We start from the raw sequence: 19,761 nt of genomic DNA, 5'->3' as shown, positions 1-19,761 counted from the left end.
ATATTTTTGTTTCCAGATAGCATTTGATACCCAAACAATCATATCCTTTAAAAGCATATTCCAACCAACACCTTGAAAGTCAGTGTCTGCTGTTTATCTATTAAGTATATAAATTCTTGGAAACTGTTATATATGAATTAAGCATGTGATTTACACTAAAAATAGAAATAGCTAAAATGAGTGGTATAAGTAATAGATTATAAAGTAGTATTTACAAAAACAAACCTTTTTTATAAATGAGAAAAAACTAGATATGAAAAATTTTGAATTTGTTTAGCATATTTCAAGTCTATTCATATACACAAAATAACTTATAAAGATCATTAAAATGTTTTTCTATTTAAAATCCAAACATGGGATGTCTTTGCAAACTTAATGGAATAATATTAAGGAATAATTTTGTATCCAACAAATAACTGGTTTAGGAACCAAATTATTTGACTTTGGAAATAAACATTAGTTTAGATAAATTTGACTTCTTATTTCTGAATAAATTGTATTAACAACTTGATATATAGTGAAGCAGAACAAAGTGAAAATGATGTTAGTAAGATCACCTGGCAGCAAATATCAATTCTCACTTGTTAAGTGCTTTGGGCATGACAGCCAATAACATCAATCTAAAAATCTGACTACTTTGGACACCAACAAATGATTTAGGAATTAAAACATATCCCTTGAACATCTTTTATCATTATCTTATCTTGCCAGCATCTCATCCTGCATAGCAGCTACGTGTGCTTTATTGCAGTAGTTGCTATGGGTGAACTTTACTCACCCTTGTCTGCTAAGTAAACCTGATGTGGATCAATATAAGACTGAAGTTATGGGATTCTCCAATGACATCCCCCATTTTATATCTTCACAAAACTAACCTATACTTAATTTTCAGTGCTTTTCAGAATAACAGTTGAGGTTGGCTATCAATGATGTGACAGCTCTTAGAATAGGAAAATTGTTATTAACTCATCATAGTAATGAAAGTTATTCTTTTTAATTGATTGTACAAAAATAATGAGTTTCTTTACAACATTTCCACACATGCATACAATGTTCTTTTATCTTTTTCATTTCCCATCACCCTCCCTTATCCCACACTCCCTTCTCCCTGGTTTCTTCTCCCTAGTTAGTCCTCTGTTTAGTGTCATGGGTTTCTTGTTTGTTTGTATTTATGAATATATGTTCTAAATATGAGAGAAAGCATGTGATATTTCTCTTCTATTTATTGTTGTGCTGAATGGGGTTACATCATGGCATTTACAAAAGTTCTTACAATATAATAAACATATCAAACTTGAATTCAGCCTCTCAATCATTCTCCTTTATCTCCCTTTCCCCCCACTTCTGGAATACTTACAACAGGTATCATTTTTCTATTTACATCTGGCTTATTTTGCTTAACACAATGACTTCCAGTTTCATCCATTTTCCTGCAAATGACAAAATTTTATTTCTCTTTATAACTGAATAACACTCCGTTGTGTATATACCACATTTTCTTTATCCTATTCATTGGTTTATGTATACCTAGGCAATTCCATAGCTTACCTATTGTGAATAGTGCTATAATAAACATGGATGTGCAGTCTTACATTCCTTCAGGTATATGCTTGAGTGGTGTAGCAAGATCGTATGGTAGTTTTATTTTTAGTTTTTTGAGGATCCTTCAGACTGATTTCCATAGTGGCTGTACTAATTTACATTCTCACCAATAGTGTATAAAGGCTCCTTTCCCCCCAACCCTCCACACACTGTTTTGTGGTTGTTTTCTTGATGTTTGCCACTCTGACTAGGATGAGATGGAATCTCAATGTCATTTTGATTTGCATTCCCTTTATGGCTAGCTATTTTGCTTGAAGGGTTTTTTTTGTTTTGTTTTATGGTGGGACTGGGATTGAACTCAGAGCTTCACACTTGCAAAGCAGGTGTTTTACTGCTTGAGCCACACCTCCAGTCATGGCTAAGTATTTTGAACATTTATTCATATAGTTATTGGTCACCTGTACTTCTTCTTTTGGAAACAATTTATTTCATTTCCCCATTTATTAATTGGATTATTTATTCTTTTGGTGTTTTATTGCTTGACTATATATTCTGGCTATTGATCTCTTGTCAGATGAATAGCTTGCAAGGATTTTCTCACATTCCATAGGCTGTCTCATCACTAATAATTATTTCCTTTGATGTGAAATTTTTTAATTTGATGCAATTTCATTTGTCAGTTTGTACTCTGGTTTCCTTATCTATTGGAAATAATTGCCTGTGCCTATATCTTGAAGTGATTTATCTATTTTCCTTGTAGTACATTCAAAGTTTTAAGCCCTGTATTAAGGTCTTTGAACCATTTTATATTGATTTTTGGACAGGGCAAGAGACAAGGGTGTAGCTTTTGTCTTCTACATTTGGATATCCAGTGATCCAACATCCAAGTTGAAGAGGATGGCTTTTCTCCAATGTATGTTCTTGGTACTTTGTTGAAAATCAGATGGCTAGAGTTGTGTGGGATTATTTATGTATCTTCTATGTTATTCCATTAGTCCACGTGTCTGTTTTTGTGCCAATACCATGTAATCGTTGTTACTAGGGCATTGTATTACAATGGAGATGAGTTATTGTGATACCTCCAGCCATGCTCTTTTTGGTCAGGATTCTCTATTTGAGATCTTTTGTGCTTCCATAGGGATTTTTGGATTGCCTTTTCTATTTCTGTGAAGAATGTCATGGGATTTTGATGAGTATTACATTGAATATGTAGATTGCTTTCAGAAGTATAGCCATTTTTACAATATTAATTCGATGATCCATGAAAATGGAAAGTTCTTCAGTCTTCTAATGCCTCAATTTCTTTCTTATTTTATAGTTTTTATTGTAAAGTCTTTTTTATCCTTGGTTAGGTTTATCAAAAGTATTTCCCTTTTTTTTTTTTTGAGGTTAATGTGAATGAGATTTTTTTTCCCTGATTTCTCAGCAAGATTATTTTTGATGTGTAGGAAAGCTACTGATTGTTTTATGTTGATTTAGTATCCTGCTACTTTGCTAAAAGTATTTATCAGATGTGAAATTTTCAGTGTAGTCTTTGGGGTCTTTTAAATATAGATCATGCCATCTATAAATAGGACTATATTGAATAAGATAATATAAGCACTGTATTATATAAGTGTGGAGAGAGCGGACATCCTTGACTTGTTCTTGACTTCAGGGGGAATGGTTTTAGTTTTTTCTTATTTACATCAATGTTTGCTATAGGTTGTCAAATATATATACATATATAAATATATACACATATATACATATATATACATATATAAATGTATACACATATATACATATATACGTATACATATATATGGAGAGATAGAGTGCTTTTGTTATATTGAGATATGATCATTCTATTCCTAGTTTCTCCAGGGCTTTTATCATGAAAGAATGTTGGATTCTTTTTCATCAACTATGAGATAATCTTGTGATTTTTGTCCCTGATTCTACTTATGTACTTTATTATGCTTAATAATTTGTCTATGTTGAACCATCCTTGCATCCCTGGAATGAAATCAACTTGATCACGGCATATGACCTTTTTTTAATGTATTAGTCAGTTTGCTATTGTTTTATTAATAATATTTGCATCTATATTCATCAAGGAAATTGTTCTATAGTTTTCTTTTTTGTTGTGTTCTTCTTATCAGATTTTGGTGATTAGGGTAATACTTGTTTTATAGAATGAGATTCTATAAAGTGAATAGAATGAGTATGCTTTCCCTTTCTATTTTATGTTATATTTTCAGGAACACTGATGTCAGTTCTCCCATAAAAGCCTGGTAGAATTCAGCAGTGAATCCATATGGTCCTGGGCTTTTCTTTGTTAGGAAACTCTTTATTGTTGCTTCAATTTCATTGCTTGTTATTAGATCTGTTTAGTAGTTATTTACATCCTCTTGGTATAATTTTGATAGGTTATATGACTTTAGAAATTTATCCATTTCTTCCAGATTTTCCAATTTAATGGAATATAATTTTTCAAAATATTCCCTAGTGATACTCTGGATTTCATTGGTCTCTTCTGTGATGTTCTCTTTTTCATCTCTAGTTTTATTAACTTTGATCTTCTCCCTCTTGCTTTTGGTTATTTTGGACAAGTGTTTATCAATCTTGTTAATATTTTCAATGAACCAGATTGATTGTTTTTATTGTCCTTTTCTACTCTATTTCATTGATTTCTTCCTTGAACTTTGTTACTTATTTCTATCAACTAATTTTAGGGTTCTTGTTCTTACTTTTCTAACACCTTGAGGTGCATCATTAGGTCACTTGAGCGCACTCTCATTTTTTAATGTAGGCATTCAAAGTTATAAATATCCCTCTGAGAACTGCCTTTGCTGCATCCCAAAGTATTGATATGTTGTTTTTACTTTCATTTAACTCTAGTATTTTTTAAATTTCTCCTTGATTTCTTCAATGACTCATTGATCATTCAAAAGTATATTGTTCAGTTGCCATGTGTTCGTGTAGTTTCTTTTCCTATTGATGTCTAATTTTATTCCGTTATGATCTGATAGCATACAAGAAATAAATTTCAATTTTCCTGTGTTTGTGAAGACTTGGTTTATGGCCTAGAATGTGATCTATTTTAGAGAATGTTCCATGAGAAGAAGAAAAGACAGTGTATTGCAGAGTTGCATGGAATATACTGTAGATGTCTATTAAATCCATTTGGTCTATCATATATTTTAGATAGTAAAATTTCTATATTGGGGGTTCTGAATAATATATTGATGAAAGTGGGGTGTTGAAGTAAGCTGTTGTCATATGCAGACCAATCTCTCCCTTTATGTTCAGTAGTATTTATCACATGAAGTTGGGTGCACCAACACTTGGTGTACATAAATTTACAATTGTTATATTTTGGTTTCCTTTACTACTGTATACTGACTATCTCTTCTGACTGATTTTAGCTTAAAGTCTATTTTGTCCAATATAAACATGGTTATTCATGCTTGCTTGGTATATTTTTTCCATCCTTTCACTTTCAGCCTGTGGGGGTCTTTGCCAGTGAGGAATATTTCTTATTGACAACAAATAGTTGGCTCTTTATAAAATCTACAGCTAATCTGTGTCTTTTTTCTAAAAATTTTTATCATTGTGCTAGGTGGGGTAATTTGAGCATTTACAAAAGTTCTTATAATATATCATACTTGAATTCATCCCTTTCATCATTCTCCTTAACCTCCCCATTCCTGGAGTAGTTTCAACAAGTATCATTTTCCCACTTACATGCACGTGTACACAGTATTAGCACCATATTCACCCTCCCACACCCTTTCTCCACCTTCTCCCCATTCCACTGTCTCAACCCCCCAGGAAGGACTAATTGGAAAGTTAAGGACTTTTACATTTAGGTTTATTATTGAGAGGATTTTTCTGATTCTTAAAATGTTGTTGTTTTTTTTTTTTTCCTGGTTTATTCTAAAGTAGTTTTTTTTTTGCCCTTACCACCTTTGGAGGCTGCTGGCTCATTGAGTTGGGCAAGATTGATTCTTTACTAATTCTCATGTGTTCATCTATTTCTCTTTTAGAATTTATTCTTTCCTCAGCTCTCATGTTTGTGACTGTCTTTCTTCCTTCTTTGGGTGTAAAAGATTACTTCAAGTATCTTCTGCAGTGCTGGGTTACTGGTCATGAATTGCTTTAAATCTTCAGAGATCTTTATTTCTCCTTTGATCTTAGACGATAATTTAGTAGAATGTAGTGTTCTTGGTTGGCAGTTATTTATTCCCAAGACTAAAAAAAAAGTCTTTCCATGCTTTCCTTGATTTTAGTATTTCTTCTGAGAGATCTGTTATACCTCTGATGGTTTGCCTTTTTGAGTAAGTTGGCATTTTTCTTTTGCAGCTTTTCATATTTTTTTCTTTGCTCTCTAGACTTGACATTTAAGTATAAGGTGACTTGTATAGTTTCTTTTTGGGTCCTATCTCTTTGAGGTTTAAAAAGGAAGGGAACTATAATTCTTATAGGATACACTAGGAGTTTAAAAATTATTATCTAATAGATATATTAATAAAGAAGTACTAAGGGACTAGCAGAGTGGCTCAAGTGGTAAGAGTACCCACCTAGCAAGCATGAAGCCCTGAGATTAAACCCCATTACCCCAAAAAGAAAAAAAAAACACAACAAAAGAAGTACTAAAAAGAAGGAGGGGTGGAAAAAGAAGAGGAAAGAAAAAGCAAAATAAGAAAGGAAGGAAAAGAATATGTGATGAAGAGATAGGAAAAACTAGAATATTTCCTTCTTGTTGAGTGAAAATGGGAGGATTATTACCCCCCTGCCCCCAAAATATTGTTTTAGTTTCCTTTGTTGGAGGACAGCTTTGTTTGTTTTTCCCCTCTGAATTTTTATGAAGTTTCTGGTGGAGTCTGTTAAGGAGCTGAGTCAATGCCCTGTATAGCTATCCTTATCTCAACCAGCAAAAACTCTTGTTCCTTCCTATTATTGCTTATACTCTCTCTACAACAAAATTAGAAATAAGGGCAAAATAGTTTCTGCTGGGTATTGAGGGGGTGGGGGGGAGAGGGAAGGGGCGGAGTGGGTGGTAAGGGAGGGGGTGGGGGCAGGGGAGAGAAATGACCCAAGCCTTGTATGCACATATGAATAATAAAATTTAAAAAAAAAGAAAAGAAAATGGAAAAAAAAACAACAAAAAAAAAAGGAGCTGAGCCCTGACCTGCCTTCCGCGTTAGTTTAAATTCAGGACAGTGTTTACCTCTAAGCAGGCCTGCCGATGCGGGGAGTATTAGGGCTGCCCTCAAATAGTTCTTGCTTGGTAAGCAGAAAGCATTCCCACTCCCCCAGGTTAGACATCTCTGCCTGTGTTGTTTTATCAAGAGAAACAAATAGCTGAATAATGCCTGCTGTCCACCAATCTCTGGTTTGTTGAAGGTGTGCAAAATGAAGACAATGACATTTGCCCTGGCTGAGCAAGGCATGGAACTCTAATTAATCCCAATTGCCTTAGCCACACAGTGCTTTGTTTTTAGGACAGACAACTTACATTTTCCTCTTATCAAAGTTCAGTTTTTGTTGCAATTCTTGTTCTGCTTCTTTAGTAGGAATCCTCACTCACAGCTCTGTCTCTGGCTTTGATGATTTTATCCTATAGCTTTGCAATTCAGTTCCTACCAATAGATTGTCAGTGCATCTGGAGCCAAGTAGTTTACTTAAGCAGTGAAGAGGAACAATCTTCATCATAATTATACATTTTTTAAGAGGTTTGGCTCCTTTCTTTGAGTCTGCATGCTGCACAGTGTATTATACATCTCCCACCTTGTATTTCATTTTTGTACAGTTAAAGATGGTGTGCACCTGGGGATCTTCCAGAGGCTTACCTTTTCTCTTTTGCTTGTAGCCCCAAGGGATTCTCCACCTTCCCTACTATTTTGGTCAGTGCTCTATGTTAGAGTTTGTTGTTTCTTTTATAGATCTAAAGTTCAATATCTCTGGATTTCATCTGGATTTTGTTTTCTGTTGCCTTCCCTTGATTTTCCTGACCATGAACCTGAACCACAAACCTGATGATTTTGTTTCAGGTTTGTGGAGATGCAAGAAAGTGCTGCCTGTCTCTAATCTTCCATCTTAAGTCTAGAAGTTATTATTAAGCAATTTAAATCATGCTGTGAGTATGAATGTAACAATAATTTTTTAGCTATTTTAGGCTAGTAACATGCATTACTTTATCTCTTCTTTACACACAATTATTAAAGAGATTTTACACAATTATTAAAGAGAATTTGCTACTTACTTTTCATTATTTTACTTGAGGTAAAATAATTTCTCAGGGGAAAAGTGTGTTCATATATACTCTAGAAATTTGGAATAGACAGAAAGAAGGATATGAAGTGAATATTGGTTTATTCCTTAATGTTGTAGAGGTTATTCAAATCTAGCCATTTTCTTCCAGTTTTTCATTGTGTATTTTAGGCTAAAAATGTGATCAGTTAGGGAGGGAGAATAATGTTAAGAAATTTCACTCAGGCCACAAATGACTATCTTCTACATCACTTGCGTATTTTCTTCATTTCTTGTGTTCTCATCTTTGGCATACTTTTCTATACTACCAATGAAATTATTCTAAGTTTTCCATTACATAGACACACACTTAGTAGATTTCAAGATATTCAGTCAAAGCACATACATAAGAAACTTTTGTACTTGAAGATAACACTACTGATGGTATAGACTTCCCACCTTACAGAACCCAGACACCTGTTATAGAAGAATATTTTTACTTTAAAACTCATTTGTTACTCCATTAATTATCTTTTAATTGCTTTAGACTCATGATAGTTTAAGCATGTCTTTTCAAAATATCTCTACTACTATCATGGCACTTATGACAATAAAACACTTCTCACATAAACTTAAACTTCTCTCTTTGAAAGTGCAAAAGGGCAGAATCTTCATCTTATACGACTTTGCTCATATTGAGCAAAGAGCTTGTGGCACTTAGTAGGCACAAGAGTAATAATTGGTGGACTATGCATAATTACTTAAGATAACTTAATAGATTTCTAAGAGACTATGTCAAAGAGCCCACCTGCAGTCATTTTTCTAGTTATTACTAGATTTGTTAGAATACTTGGAAAGAGACCACACCATCCATGAGAAAGTAGAAAGCTTAGGAGTAGGAAATTACTATGCATTTCCAATCCTATTTTTTCATACAGGCAAAAATTTCCAAAACATTTGATAAAAAATATGAACATTTACATCAAACAATAATAATAATAATAATCCTGCAAATGCAAATGTTTTAGTGATGCTGCCAATACCAGGAAATGACCACAATTACATAGTAACCAGCTTCAGATCAGCTTTGTTGTTTGAAGGCTTAAGGTTATCTTGAATAATTTTTCATTGCTTTCTGGTGACAATAGACTTTCTGCTTGAATTATTTCCTTATTGAATTCAGTAATTGTTTAGTCCCAGATGTCCAGTTCTTTTAACGTGATTTAAGAATGGGCGTAGGGCAAAGAGCAAGGACTGGGGCAATCACTCTTTGCCACCTAAGGAGGATTGCCATGCAAGGAGAGAGGATGAATGGAAACTTCCTGAAAGGTTTTTTTGTTTATTCTTCCCATTTGATTCAAAGAGTTCGGAACTGTATTAATCTCATACCAGCACATTCTGTCACATAGCTAGAATTAAGTTCATTCCAACCCATCCTCTTTGGCTAGAATAGATGACAGTCTCTTTGCACTCCGACACTTAGTTTTCTATTCTATGAAAGCTAACAGTGTCCTTGAAAGACAACATGCCTTTTTTTTCTTGAAATTTTTCCTAGAGAGCCTCAGAATCCCTTCAATTTCAACAACTCTTCTCCATTCAGTAAGGAAAGAAGATCTTAGTGAACAATTAATTAGTCTTGATCTTCCAAAAATTTTTCAAAAGAACAAATAGAGCAATTAAGATCCAAAATTTCTTGTGGTTCAATATCACTTCATCCATTGAGTGATCCCACATGCATACTAGGGATATCCTCCTGATTGCTTTCTGGTTGAAAAAAAAATTGCAGATTCTGAGAGAGGCATGGCCCTTGTGATCCCATCAAATGTACTGGTGCAAGGCCTAGTGAATAGTCTCATAAATAATAAAGAATGGACGTGTCTGTTGTCTTCTTTCAGTGTATGAAGATGGATCTTACTCACTTTGTGTGCCACATGTTGGTGTTTTCTTTTGTTACTCAGTAGCTCAGCATAATAGTTTGTCATGGAACTTTGTAAATTAACTATTTCCATTTGAAACTTTATTTTTTTGATTTTTGAAAATATTGGAGATGTTTTGAATAAAGCATGTGAAAATCTGACTTCACATTTTTACAACAAAAAATGTGCTTTAAATGTGTTTGTAAAATGTAATATGTAGAAAACATTGTTTTTGTTTTTCTCTCTCTTTCCACCATGGTATTTCCCAGCTTTCCATTTTTGTGGACAATTAAATCCAGCAAGTTATTACGTTTTAAGCAACCTCCAGCTATAAAGCCCAGTGACCCTACTTACATAGGCTTTATTTTCTCAGAGCCAGCACACAAACATTTTATCCTTTGTTATAACTTATTGACTAATCATCATCTCTCTATTAAGGTGCAGATGTCCACTCATTTCCGAAGAAGAAACTATGTCCTTTGCACAAATGAAACTCATGCTTACTTCTTATAATAAAGTCTTGTGTACTGATTTTGCAAAAAATTACTTGAGTAGAAAATGCCCTCCTTTCCATGACCAGTCAAGACAGTACATCTCATGCCTTGCTTCCTCCCACACAGTTAATCTCAAAGGGCATTAGTGGAAGGAAAATGTTAACAGATGGACAAGCATTTTGTTGATGGTGTTTTTCTTCTTTTATAAATGGGAGTACATTGTAGTCTGTTGCAGAAAAAAGGAGGAATAAACAACTACTCACCTTTTTCTCTCCCAGGTGGGCTGCATGCATCCTTCTTACATATGCTTTTGGTTGCTAGTTCAGCTTTTCTTACTGAGGTCAGCAGCAGGTCATTCTCAGAGTGCTGGCAATTTGTTTTAGGTGCTTTATAAATAGACTCCTTCCCTGGAATTCAAACACAAATAAAAATAGAACAGAGTGAACTTAAAAGAAGTGTGCCAAATGAAATAGCTCAAATTTTCTTTTATGCATCTGATGTTAAAAAAACATAATTGAGATTGATTTTTACATTTTATTCCTTGATTTTATTCCCTTTCTCTGTACACAAATTTGTCATTTAGTTTATAACACATATTTTGAAGTGAGCCATCTTGTTTTGATCACAGTATATGAAGAAGGTAGATCAATATTTATAACTTCACAAGAGATATTGGTCTCCTAGTACAAAAGCAGGCCTCACTTTTATTAACTCTTCACAGAATTCAGAACAGCACTGCTAGAAAAACAGAAAAATATATAGCAATAACATATCTCTAATGCCACTTGTTGCTGATTAAAAATAAATAATAGCTTTCATTATGTGAAATGATCTAGTGAAAGTTTTCCCAGATCTAAAGAAAGGTTATGTACATAGTGGAATACGTAAATGTATGAATTGAGCTAATGAGATGGTCCCACCAATAATTTACTATTTTTGTACATCTAGAGGCCTTAGCAGAGAATGTGAGAGGCCCCATGTGATTTGCTACATTAGTTTTAATATTGTCAAGAAATTTTTTTAAAATGGTATAACCTGAATTTTCATTTATTACTTACTGATTTAGCAACAATTTTATATCATTCTTTGAAGAAATAAAACATGAAATGGTGAAAATATAATGAAAGTCCCAGAGAGAGTTATGATACCAGCACATTCATAATCTATCCTATTAGATAGATTTGCAAAAGTTTCAGAGACTATTATTTTGATCGATGAACTTTTTTCCTTGATTCATCATGGGAAGCCAAGTAAATTATTATTTTATTTAAATGTGAAAAATTGTCTGTCTTCTTATATAAAACAGCAGTGATCATATTACTTAACAATTATTGATTACTCACCATATGTCAACCACTATGTTATGGACTTCATTCATATTATTTTATTCAAAGAACTGTAGGAACTTTATCATCTCCTTTTTTTAATGCTTATTGTATGGATGAGAAAATGAGGAAATCCATCCAACTTACAAAACTAAACTGTAAAGGACCTGGGATTCCATTCAGCTTTACCACAAAAGAAATTATATGGGAAAAATTCTTACTTTTCCTTCAATACAAAACAAAATGATAAATAAACTCCACAGAAACTCTGAGACCTCAAAATAGAAATTTGAGAATTGTTAAGAAACAACTCAGAGCTACATACAGAATTAATTTCTGTGTTACAACCCAGTTCTCTGAAGCAATGATTTCTAAACTTTTCATAATTTGCAGTATATACTCTGATCTAACACCTTACACTCACACATAAGCTTCCTGTATAACTGAAGCCTGTTTTATAAAGCAATACTTCACCTAATTTGGGTTATGTTTTCTGATACTATTGCTCTATATTCTCTTGTATTTCATTTTAAAATGTTTATCAAGCCTAACTTAAATCAACTTTATATTTTATGGGCATAACTTTGAGAAAATACTAGTGTGAATTTCAGAAGCCATTGTGTCTGTGCCATCTTTGAAAAAAAGCAATGGATAATCTTTCCTAGTCATCATGCTTTTTCATCCTGTTGGAAGGAAAACAATAGTGAGTAAAGTGTATGGACATTTATAAAATATACCTTCAAAATTTAGGTAAAATAAGTGAATTGGCTGTAATTATACCTAAGATATTTTACCAGAAATTAGTCAAGTACAGCAAATACTTCCCAACCTGACATGTAGGTATGATTGATTCTGTCCCCCATTTAAAATTCTTCCATGGCTTCTCATAGCCTTTAAAATCATATTTAATTTCTGTTTTATGGAACATAAGTCCCTCTTGTTCTGTTCCTAACTATGTGGCTCCCTCCATCCTTCCCTCGGATTTGATGTACCACTCAAGCAAAATAGTACCCAACACCCACAAGAGACCTTGTGTGCTATCTCATACCATGGGGCTGTGGACATGCTTATCCATCTCCACATAATTACACGTAAGGTCTCAGCTCTAATGTCACCCATTCTGTGACAATTCCTTTGAGTTCTCCTACTCACACTCCCCAAATATATATTACACTACATAAACGTGTGTGAATGCTACTTTTCCCTCTATAAATTTCAAGAAGGATGAAGAATGGTGACCTTTGACCAACAATGTTTTGTCCCTTGTCTTTTTGCATTAAATATAAAGCCAAAATTTAATGATTAATTAAATCTACATCATTATAATGATAAGGAAGTCATGCATTTGTTTAGATTTTTAATTTCAATATGACAATCAATGGAATAAATAATATTTTAATTCAAGTTATATTTTAAACAATTAGGTACCAGAAAAAGAAATGAATGAATTTCACCATAATTCATAATTTTCCAGACAAACTTCTGTGCTTGGATTCATTCATTTATTATGAATTCCAACTTCACATATTGGTAGTTCATTTTAAACCAAAGATCATATTATCACCATGGACCAGTATCTATATCAAATTGTTTCTCAATAATTACAAAGATGTGGCTTTAGAGAATAGAAGATCATAAAATAATCCTTTTTAATGATTCTGTTATTTCCATGTTGCAGTGGATTTTGTTGATGGCTGACCTATACCCCCTTAGTAGGTCACAAAACTCTGAGTGTTGATTGTTAACTGCTCGTCAGTGCTCTTTTTGGTGTAATTTCCTTTGACTAAACAGAAGCTAGTTCATTAGGCACATTTCCCCAATTGCAAAGGCAGCATCAGAAAGCTAATGATTGACATGGGGATACAAAACTGGACCCCACTTTCCTTAAGGTGGAATCAACTCTGTGATATAATTCATTCTTCAGAGCTCCACCAGGGAGTAATTAGGGTGGCTCTTGATTTCAACTGAGACCACATCATATCTTACCTTTTTCCCGTGCCCTGTCCTGCTTCTCTCATTCCCTGTTTTTCTCCACAGGCATTTCCTCAATAAGTTATGTGTACCCAAATACCTATTGTGGGTTCAAGCAGAGCCCAACTGAAGAAACATCCTCCCATACTTCCATTTCCAATAGTCACTGAACAAATGGTAAGGTGATATGTTTTCCACCATTATTGAAAAGATAATGATTTTAATTTTACTATGTTTGTTTCTTGAAAAGTTCATGGTTGTGTTTTTCTTGAATCACATCTCCCTTTATAGGTACAACTTAACTCTTTTCCAAAGAATTTATCTTTTGTCTACTATAAAGGTTTCCAATGACATAAGGTAGTATTCAACAGGAAACTAAATGCCCTTCTTAAAGATTATGTAATGCTGGGTGCCAATGGCTCACGCCTGCAATCCTAGCTACTCAGGAGTTCTAGAGGATCATGGTTTGAAGCCAGACCAGGCAAATAGTTCATGAGACCCTATCTCGAAAAACCTCACCATAAAAATAGGGCTGTTGGAGTGGCTCAAGGTTTAGGCCCCAAGTTCAAGCCCCAGTACCACAAAAAGAAAAAAGAAGTTATAACATCTTATAATTACCAAATAAATATACTAAAGAAATGAAAATATTTTCCCCAAATGAAAGTCTTCATGCTTATAATAAAGCTTAAAATATACAATTGCCTACTAACTGATCAGTCCCATAAAAAGATGTATTGTATTCCTTTTTGTTTCTAAAAAATTCTATCTTGGTTGTGAAATAGTTTATATAATTTTATCTCAATTTTTAAAAAATGCTTATCTGAATAAAATAACATTAATAAATGTCTCCCAATGGATTTCAAAAACTTTTCTGATGTTGCCTCTGTCCTTACTGTAAACGCACAATGAGAGCAAATGTTTTATATTATTGCCCCTGTTGCATCCTTCACAAGGTCTAAGATAAGCAGGGCAATCCCACAAGTTCAGTGGCAACAGAGCACTAGCTCAGGCTCCTTAAATTCCAGTGTCATTTGTGCTTTTGAGTTTAAATGAAAAGCAGAGCTGGCATATGTATCACACAATCAAATTACTGTGTGTCAGTGATGTTTGTTTATTTGTTTAATTTTGTAGTGCTTTCCACACTGAAAATGGCCCAATTTTGTTCAGAAGATGACATATAAATATGTCTATGTTAAATTAAAACAAATAATAAAAAAAATCCATAGAAATTATCCCAAAACTAATTGTAGGTTCTGACTTCTGAATATTTATTTAATGAGTTTGAATTAGGGAGTCCTTGTAGGAGCTACACACTTCAAACAGCAAGGAATTGGTTTTTTAAATGCTGGTGTTTTGTACATGAGCACTCATCCATATCCTGTTGAAGCTGCACATGTGTCAAAACAGAAAATCATATGCTTTCGATTTGTGAGTTATATTTCATTATGTGCAAATTCTCCTTTTAAAAAAGCTGCAAGACTCTCTTCAACAAAATTAGAGATAAGGGCAAAATAGTTTATGCTGGGTATTGAGGGGATGGGGGGTAGAGGGAGGGGACGAAGTGGGTGGTAAGGGAGGGGGTGGGGGCAGGGGGGAGAAATGACCCAAGCTTTGTATGCACATATGAATAATAAAACAATAATAAATAAATAAATAAATAAAACTAGAAATCCTCCCTTTTCAAGGCCAAGCACATCAAGGTAAGAATAACTAAGATGTTTTGGAGATGTACAAGCAAATCACAGTCAACACACTGTTAAACACCAGCTCTTACAACTTCCTATTGCAGACCACTGGGTATCACCTGGAAGTCTCCAGTTATGGCTCTAAATCTGAAGGAGGACCCAGTCATTGTCCTAACAAACCCCATTTTGCTCCTCTGCCCTGTTAAGTCATTGTCTTCCCCATTTTATCTCAAGTTTAAAGAAGAACAAGCCTTACAAGCAACCCAGACCTGAGACAATATCAACAAGACCAGTTTGACCAAGATTGCTTGACCTTACCCTTGTGTGCTTCTGTTCCTTACTTCTTTACCTATAGCACCCCCCAAAACACAGGGTCCCTCTCTTTCTCAGAGTGGTCATATTGAATAAATTCTTTTCCTGAGCTCAGCTCTAAAAAAATAAATAAACAAATAAGCTGCAAGAAACTATTGAATAGCAGTTGATATGTATAGTGAAGTATTTAGATAAAAGTGTACTTGATATGCGTAAAGAAAAATGAATTGATTAATGGCTAGAAAGATAGATGGAATAACAGATATGTAATAAAGAAAATGTAATAAAAACTTCATTGTGAAATCTTAACTGATTGGAGTATGAGTATTCACATACAATTCCTTCACTTTTTGCATATGTAAACATTTTTATAATAACTTATTGAAAACTTTTTATGTCAAGAAAATTGACACTGTGATCTATTGTAGGGCAATGATTTATAATCTTTTTGTAAGGTAATATATTTTACCTCTGACAAAGTTAATTAGATCAGACACTGTCTAGGAAGGTTTGGAAAATGATGTCCTGATCAATTAACTCAGGCAGATTTGAACCAGAATTCCATTAAGTATCAGAAAAATTAGTCATATGACTCTATATTTATTATGGAATATAGCTTAAGAACAAAATGATGTGAAAAACAATTTTAGATAATTTTGAGTCATAGTTTTCTTGATAGAGGTGCTATTTTTATTTTGAGATTTTCTTTTATTGTGGTTAAAGAATATGAGCAATTTATGTGCGTAACATTGAAAACTGTTCATTTTCTAATGTAGAGAAGATACAAATGTATAATCTAGAATGTGAACTGAAATATTTATTAAGAACTTATGATGAACTTTTACATTCAAAACACTTGTATTTTAGATAAGTCTGCTTCAAAGTTATATAAACATTAAATCAAACACTTTGGAGCCAAGATTCTGTTTTCTAAACACCATTGCTCACTAAAAGAAACAGAAGCATCTTAGAGAAATGGCTGCTCCTTGGGAGCAGGTAATGTACAAAATCAATCTAAAGCATCTACAAAGAAGCTTTTGTGTCCTACAAGATCATCTCCATAGAGGCAACCTGAAGAAGCACCTACTGTCCAAACTTCATTAATGATGGTAATAATTATCATGGACAGATATATACCTGATATATTTAAATCCATGAGTTTATAATAATGATAAACCATGCAGTCAATAGAATCACAGTCTGATCCAGATATTGGAGTTAGCATAAAGATACTATTTTTCCTTATATTCAAGGGTTTAAAGAAAAATATAGTAATAATGAATATACAGATATGAAATCTCAGCAGAAATAAAACTAAAAATATTTAGAATTTAAAAATGTATTTTCTGAAATAAGGATTTCTCCAGATTAAGAGGAAGCAGAGAAGTGTTTCCCAAAACCAATAAAGATGGATCAATTGTGAACTTCTCTAAGACAAGGAGTCTAGGAAAACTGTTCACTATTTAGAAAACTGGTAAAGATTAACTGATAGCCTTTCTTCAGCTGCTGCTAAGGTGCTCAGTTCTTCAGAGGAAACTAAAGCCCTCATTCATTCTCACTGCACCATGGCCTCCATCTCTGAGCTTTTCTACTTCTACTCTGCCCTCCTTCTGCACAACAATAATGTGACCATGATGGATGACAAGATCAATGCCCTCACTAAAGCCTCTACTGTAAATGTTGGACCATTTTTGGCCTGTCTTGTTTGTAAGGGCTTTTGCCAGAGTCAACGTCAGCAGTCACAACTGTAATGTAAGGGTGGGTGGACTCCAGCAGCTGGTGCTGCACCAGCAAGGAGGTTCTGCCTCTCCACCATGCTGCTCCACCTGAAGAGAAGAAAGTGGAAGCAACGAAAGAAGGATTGGAGGAATCTGATGATGACATGGGCTTTGGTCTTTTTGACTAAACCTCTTTGCAACATGTTCAATAAAAAGCTGGACTTTGATAAAAAAAAAAAGATTAACTGATAAATAGAAGACATCAATAAATTCTTCATTTAAATTTATAAAACATTTCTGAGAAAAATCTAATGAAAAACAGATAAAGGGTGATATATACCACAGTCATAAATTGGAAAGATTAATATTTGGATTTTAATTTTCCATAAATTGGGCTGTACATTCAATATGATTCACAAAAATTCCAAAATATTTTTTATAAAATGGGGAGATGGTAAAAATTACATAGAAATATAAAGAGCCTACCATAGACAAAATATGTTCAAAAAATAAAACAAAGATGGAGGACTTATACTACCCTATTTCAAGATTCAATATAAAGCTCACAATAATTGAGACAAACTTGGTATTGACACAAGAATAGATCAATGAAAAAGAGCACACACACACATACACACACACACACAGATCTACCCATAAAGAGTTCAACAAAGTGACCAAGATAATGCAATAGAGAAGAAAAATACTGTGTGAGAAATGGTGTTAGAGGAAATCCAAGTGGATTAAGGACCTTAATATCAGACCTAAAACCTTAAAGTTAGTACAGGAAAGAGCAGGGAATACACTGGAAGCAGTAGGTATAGGCAAGGACTTCCTCAGTAGAACTCCAGAAGCCCAGCAAGTAAGAGAAAGTATGGACAAATGGGACTACATGAATTTAAAAAGTGTCTGTACAACAAAAGAAATGGTCTCTAAATTGAAAAAAAATTTGCTATCTATACATCAGACAAAGGACTGATAACCAGAATATTCAGTGAGTTCAAAAAACCAAACTCCCCAAAAATCAATTAGCCAATAAAGAAGTGGGCAACTGAACTAAACAGAACTTTTTCAAAGGAAGAAATCCAGATGGTCAAAAAACACATGAAAATGTGCTCACCATGCCTGGCCATAAACGAAATGCAAATCAATACCACACTAAGATTCCACCTCACCACTGTTAGAATGGCATCATTAAGAACACCACCAACAACAAATGTTGGCTAGGATGTGGGGAAAAAAGAACCCTCATACACTGCTTATGGGAATGTAAGCTACTACAATCACTTTGGAAAACAATATGGAGGCTTATTAAAAACTAAACATAGATCTGCCATATGATCCAGCAATACCACTCCTAGGGATATACCCAAAGGAATGCGACACAGGTTACTCCAAAGGCACCTGCACACCCATGTTTATTGCAATGTTATTCACAATAGCCAAGCTATGGAAACAGCCAAGATGCCCTACTACCGATGAATGGATCAAGAAAATGTGGTATTTATACACAATGGAATTTTACTCAGCCACAAAGAAGAATGAAATTTTGTCATTCTCAAGTAAATGGATGAAACTGGAGAACATCATCTTAAGCAAAGTTAGCAAGGCTCAGAAGGCCAAAAATCATGTTCTCCCTCATATGCAGATTATAGACCTAAAACAAATGCAGTAATATTATTGGACATGGGTCACACACTAAGGTGAGAATGGGCACGAGAGTAATAGGGAAAGGGAAAGAAACCTAAAAGTTGAATGTGGCTGATGTGCCCACTGTAGGCTAGCAAATACAGTAATCTTAAACTGGCAGAGGCCACTATGGGAAGGTGACCAGGAAGTAGTAAAGAGGTCTGGTGGAGATGAACCAATGTGGGTTGTAATATACATGTGCATGGAAGCAATGCTAGGAATCTCTCTGTATAGCTATCTTTATCTCAAACTTGCAAAAATGCTGTCTTTCTCATTATCTCTTATGTTTTCTCTTCAAGAAAATTGGAGAACAAGATGGCAGTACAGGTTCTGCCTGGAAGCGAGGGTGGTGGGGGGTGGAGGGGGCAGGAGAGAGAGGTGTCCAAACGTTGTATCCACAATGTTTATGAATAAATATAAAATCAATGAAATAAAAAATAAGTAAATGAAATCCAGAAAACATAAAAAAGTGGTGCTAGACATATTTCAAAGGTAAACATGGACTTCAGCCTTATATAGTAACTAAATGCTAATTTGAGGTCATCATAGATCTAAACATAAAAGTTAAAAATATAAAGTTTGTAGAACAAAATATAAGACAATATCTTCATTAAATTGAGGAAAATAAAGTCTTTTTAGACAAGCTTCATAGAGCAATAATCATAAAAGCAAAAATAAACAAAATTAAATTAATCTTCATCAAAGTATGCAATATGCTCACCAAAGTTACTGTTAAAAGATAAAACGTTGAGTCATAAACTGGGAAATACTGTTCATAGCAAAGGCTTATAACAAGAATTTATAAAATGTACTTAAAATTTATAATGTAAAGAAAACAACCTTTAAAATGAAAAACACTCTGAATACTTGAA

At 33.8% G+C, this 19,761-nt stretch overlaps 1 long non-coding RNA gene and 1 pseudogene across 1 annotated transcript in view; one reads left to right on the top strand and one right to left on the bottom strand.

Annotated features, from left to right (window-relative positions):
• The window catches only part of LOC141410743 (uncharacterized), a 58,065-nt gene extending 47,522 nt beyond the window's left edge, over nt 1–10,543 (bottom strand). Inside the window, exons 1-2 of the long non-coding RNA XR_012435531.1 lie at nt 10,453–10,543; nt 1,358–1,430 (exon numbers count right to left, since the gene is read on the bottom strand). This is a non-coding gene — a long non-coding RNA (uncharacterized lncRNA). The remainder of the gene's footprint in view (nt 1–1,357; nt 1,431–10,452) is intronic.
• A 6,504-nt stretch (nt 10,544–17,047) lies between these two features.
• Nucleotides 17,048–17,388, top strand: LOC109675541 (large ribosomal subunit protein P1 pseudogene; annotated as a pseudogene).
• Nucleotides 17,389–19,761: the final 2,373 nt, after the last annotated feature.

The sequence above is a fragment of the Castor canadensis genome, chromosome 9, assembly GCF_047511655.1.
Source record: "Castor canadensis chromosome 9, mCasCan1.hap1v2, whole genome shotgun sequence".
Classification (NCBI taxonomy): Eukaryota; Metazoa; Chordata; class Mammalia; order Rodentia; family Castoridae; genus Castor; species Castor canadensis.
The sequence above is the reverse complement of the archived record's forward strand: the minus strand, read 5'-3'. Positions and strand labels throughout refer to the sequence as shown.